At 33.4% G+C, this 5,504-nt stretch overlaps 1 long non-coding RNA gene across 3 annotated transcripts; it reads right to left on the bottom strand.

Annotated features, from left to right (window-relative positions):
• Window positions 1-916: 916 nt before the first annotated feature.
• LOC119835550 lies at window positions 917-5,209 on the bottom strand. Of its 3 annotated transcripts, XR_005288061.1 has the most exons (4): window positions 5,059-5,200; window positions 3,775-3,842; window positions 2,707-2,894; window positions 917-1,051 (listed from the first exon to the last, which is right to left on the bottom strand). It is a non-coding gene; the product is annotated as an uncharacterized LOC119835550 (long non-coding RNA). The 3 variants fall into 3 exon arrangements; XR_005288059.1 differs by lacking the exon at window positions 3,775-3,842 and having other exon boundaries at window positions 5,059-5,209; XR_005288060.1 differs by lacking the exon at window positions 5,059-5,200 and having other exon boundaries at window positions 3,775-4,772.
• Window positions 5,210-5,504: the final 295 nt, after the last annotated feature.

The raw sequence follows: 5,504 nt of genomic DNA, 5'->3' as shown, positions 1-5,504 counted from the left end.
AAAATAAATGAATCGGGAGTTGCCATTTAATAAAGAAGAAGTAATTAAATAAAAAAATATATATATTTACCAAAAAAAGAGTATAAATAGGCAAATTATAAATAAATAAAGCGTATTGATAATAAATATGGATGGAAACGAGGGGGGCGGCGATAATCCGCCCATATCTAAGAAGAGACCACGACAACCTGAAGATCTTCGAGATGTTTCTGGAACTGGCGGCGGAGGTGGTGAGAGTGACTCCCCTTTTCCACCTTTTCGTAAGCCTAATTATAAAAGGCTTTATCCGCAGAATAACATGAACACAGAATATAAGGTTTTCGTCGAAAGCAAAAACTTACAGGAAGAAATAGGAAATAAAAGTCCCATTTATTTGAATCATATATTTTCTAATTTTAAAGGTGTGGTGACCCTGAGGCGTATTAGCGCCAACAAAATTTACTTGTGGTCTTCAAACAGCACAACACGGTCAATAATTTTCTTAACAATAACAACTTTCTGGATAGATATGATATAAAAGCATATATTCCAGCAGCCCAAATTAAAAAAACTGGTATAATTAGATTTGTACCATCTAATTCGTCAAATAAAGAATTATTTACAAAACTAACTTCCAAATATGAAATTATTGCAGTTGGTAGATTTCTGATAAAAGAAGGTCATGAATTAATAGGAACAGAGACTGTTAGTATCACATTTCTGACAAATTCATTACCTGAGAATGTACAATATGATTTATTTTCATACAGAGTTTTTGACTATGTTCCCCCTCTTCAACAATGTTACAAATGTTTTAAATTTAACCATTCTGCAAGGATATGTAACGGCAAACAGCATTGTTCAATCTGTTCAGGCGATCACTCATATAAAGAATGTAATAGACCAGATGAGATTTGCTGCATGAATTGCAGTGGACCCCATTTAGCTATTTCCAAAGTATGTCCCATTAAAATGAGTAAAATTTTAGAAAAGAAGAATAAAATAACATATGCTAGTGTTACTATGACAAAAGAAAGTACTGACTTCCCTCCTCTGCGGTCACTTGGCATCCCTGTAAATAAAAATGTAAATAATGTAAATATTTTGCCCAAACCTGTTAATAAATCTGTAAATATTAAGCCTGTATCAAATACTGTAAAGGATCTGGATATAAAATCACAAATAATTGGAAACAGTGATGTACTTATGGCCCTGGTACATACACTGATCCAAATTGGCAATAAAAATGATGATGAACCAATAACTTCTTCATTAATTAAAGAGGTTCTTATTAAAATTTTGTCAACATAATGAATATAGAAACTCAAAGAATTCCCTCTTTATGTATTCCGAAATTCAATGTCCAAGGTTTCAATCATAAAAAACCTCTCCTTATACAATTTTTGAATGAAAAAGGTATTGATATCTGTTTATTAAATGAAACATAGTTAAAACATCATCAATATTTTTACATTTCTGGTTATCATTTTTACAATAGAAATTCTAAAAACCCTCGCAATGGTGTGGGAATATTAGTGAAGAACCATCTGAAACACTATGTTTTAAATACCTCTTTTTATGAAGATATACAAACTATAGCCATAAGTATATATACAGAAAATACTACTCTATGTTTTCTTTGTGTATACTGCCCTCCCTCGAGGGGACCCATAAGAATGAATAGATTGCGCAATATCATGAGAGATTTGTCAAAACCCATTTTTGTTAGTGGTGATTTCAATGCACACCATATTGCTTTTGGATATCTATCTACTAAAGCCCGTGGCCAAAACTTGTACAATATAATGGATGACTTTGATTTATGCATTTTAAATAATGGCAGCTTCACTACTGTCAATTATCCTAAACACAATCCCTCAGCAATAGATGTTAGTTTTGTTAGCCCCCAACTGGCCCTACTTTGTGAATGGTCTTTGTATGATGATTGAAAGGGTAGTTAGCATTATCCAACCATCACAATATAAAATACTATGTGCATTGAAAGATACACAATCAATGAGCATGTTGACAAATTTTTATATGATAAAACAGATTGGACTAACTATACAGAAACTTCCTATTCCGTCTTCCAAGATATGATAGTCAATGCAGAGAACCCAATGAAATCCTATGAGGAGTTTTATAATTGACTTGATAAATTCAAACAAATTGTAATTCCAAGATTCATTAGGTCTAACTTCCGGAGTAAGACACCAGCTCCATGGTGGAACAGTTTATGCGAACAAGCTGTTATTAAATCTTATGAAGCATTGAAACTACAGAAATGATCCAACCATTCATAATTATATTAATTATAAAAAATTGGATGCTTCAAAAAAGGGACTATTAAGGAGCAAAAGGAATTAGTTGGAATAGTTTAGTAACAGTTTTAATAGAAATACCCCAATTAGTAAAATCTGGAATCTGATTAAAAGGTTTAAGAATATCAGCACTAGTAATAAGTCATATAGAGATGAATTTGACAACTATTTTCATATTAATAATGAAAATCCCCAATCACAGTTTTAACTAGATCCTTTTTCATGGTCCGAATTCTTAATGAGTTTACAGTCTAGGAGAAATACTAGTCCTGGTTTAGATGATTTTCCATATTTATTGATTAAGCATCTACCTGAATCCATACAAAATTTATTTTTAAATGTTATTAATATAATCTATGGCACAAAAAGTTAATACCAAGTTCATGGAAAACTCAATGTGTCTTACCTATACTTATCCTTAATAAGTTGCTATCGCCCAATTTCACTATCATCATGTCTTGGAAAGATATCTGTAAACATGGTTAAATGTCGCCTGGACTGGTATGCAGAATCTAATAGTATCATCCCTCATGTTCAATATGGATTCCGTAGAGGAAGAAGTTGTGCTGACAGCTTCATTCACTTTTATGTGATCTGAAAGATGCAAAGACAAGAAATTACAAACAGTTTGCGTATTTCTAGATGTGAAAGGCGCATTTGATAGTGTAGATCCTGGCATACTAGTCAAGGTTTTAGGTAATGCTGGTGTACCCGGACAATTGTGTCAATGGATCTATAATTTTCTTAATAATAGAATATTATATGTCAGGCATAACAATATCTTATATGGACCCAGACTTGCGTCAAAGGGTACAATGCAGGGTGCAACATTATCACCCTTATTATATAATTTGTATACTTGTGAGATATGTAAATATGTAAATATTAAAAATGCAAATGTACTTCAGTTTGCAGATGATTTAGTATTGTACAGTTCAGATATGAATTTAACCACAGCCATTAGAAATGTTAACATTGGTTTAAGGCAGTTGAGTGACTACTATGAAAACAGATTAAATTTAAAAATAAATGCTACCTAAAGCAGTGTCATGATGTTTGGTAAGGACTTGCCATTAATTGATGTTGTTTTTAATGGTGTTTCATTTGAAGAACATATTAAGTATATATCTAGAAATGTACTAAAGGGTATTAACATTTTGCAATGTTTAGCAAGTATTACATGGGGTGCTGATCCCAAAATACTCTCAGTTTTATATAAATCTATAGTAAGGAGTCATTTTGACTACAGTTCTATGGCTTATTCTAATAGCACCCATAGCCATAAACTAGATGTAATACAGAACAAGAACAAGGCTAAGAGGATCATATCAGGGGCAATGTGTTTGACTCCAATAAGGGCCATGGAGGTTGAAACAAATATTATGCCTTCGATATTGAGACGAATCAAGCTTGCAGAAAGATATTGTATAACGGTTATCATCAAATAATTTCCAAGTTATAAACAGACTCATACCTCACCCCATTACAGCAGATGGTACACTAACTTCACCTAATGATCTTCTGAAAGTTATATCTCCAACTCTGTGCAAGATTTTCTTAGAAATACAATCTCATTATTCAAATATCAAAAAACAATCTCACTGGCCTTGTTACACTCATTCATATAAAAGTATTATACATCCTACTGTAATTTTATCTAAACCAATTGATAACAATTCTGACTTTCTAGCATTCTTAGAAGAGAACAAAGACTATTATACGGTCTATACTGATAGTAGTAAAAGTACTGATTATGTTAGAAGTGCAGTCTATGATCCCCAAAGGAGTATTGCTCAAAGCTTTTTTCTACACCAACAGTGTTCTATTTTTACAGCAGAGGCATATGCAGTTTTTGAAGCTTTAAAATGGATTAGTTGTGTAAATAATTGTAAATATTTTCTAATCTTAACAGATTCTTTAAGTCTTATAAATAGTCTGAAACTTGTAAATCTAAATTTTAAAACTAATTATATTATCTACTTTTTAAAAGATTTCATATTGCGTTTAGATAATAAAGGAACTAAAATTGCCTTTGTGTGGGTTCCCTCACACAAAGGTATTTCTGGAAATAAAACTGCATATGAAGGGATCAATGCTTATGATGTCAGAAATGTGGTGCATGTCCCTATGACCGATTATTATCACGATGTAAATGTCTCCGTAAATAGTATGCGGTTAGAATTCTGGAAAGATCAGAAATTTAAAGGAAAATGGTATGGAAATATTCAAGAGAATTTACAAAGAAGACCTTGGTATGATGAGCTGGATACATTTTTTTTTATGTTACAGTCAGCAATGGAGCTGGTGGGACGCCTGATGGTAAGCGCTACCACCGCCGCCGCCGCCATGAACATTTGGAGAGGCATAAGGTCTATTGCAGACCTTCCGCCTCTACAATTGGATTGCCGACTTTTTGGGAAGGGATTAAGAAAGGATTGGCGATAGGAATAAAGGAAAGGACTGGGAAGGGTAAGGAAAAGCATATGGGCCTTCAGCTCCCCCACTCGCCGAACGAAACGCAGCAGAATGCTATTTCACGCCGGTCTTCTGTGGGGGTGTGGTACTTCCCCGGTGCGAGCTGGCCCAATTCGTGCCGAAGCGTGCTCGACTACCACATACAAAATTAAATAGCTAGCCTAGCTAGCTAGGATATAGCTAGCCGTAAGTTTATCACCACAATCAACAGATTACGATTTGGCCACAACAAAGCACCCGCACACCTTGCAAGACTGAATATAATTAATAACAATATATGCACCTTCTGTAATGAAAAAGTCGGTGATATGAACCATATTATATTCAGCTGTCAAAACCATATGTTTATATTTCATAGACTTGTATTGGCAAGTGAAATAATAGAAGAAAGCGATACCTCCCGCCGCCAGTTGTGTGATCTGTTCAAAAACAAAGTGTTATAGTGCGTTATACAAATACATTAAAAATACTATTGGAAAGATCTAGGAAAAAAATAAGTAATTACAGCAAAGACGTGAAAATACATAAAAATAAAGAAATTTGTTATCAAAAATAAGGCTTGGCTTAAAGATCTCGTAACCAAGCCAATAAAAATATAAAAAAAAAGAGATACACTGTGTACAGGTATATTTCATCGTGCTCCAGGGACGTCAACAGAAATAAATAGCCAACATGATCAGAATTGAAAACATTTATTAAAAACTTTAAAGCAGTGGTGGCTCAGTGGTA

This window comes from Zerene cesonia, chromosome Z (assembly GCF_012273895.1).
Source record: "Zerene cesonia ecotype Mississippi chromosome Z, Zerene_cesonia_1.1, whole genome shotgun sequence".
In the NCBI taxonomy this organism is placed as follows: Eukaryota; Metazoa; Arthropoda; class Insecta; order Lepidoptera; family Pieridae; genus Zerene; species Zerene cesonia.
This window is presented reverse-complemented; position numbering and strand designations above follow the sequence as displayed.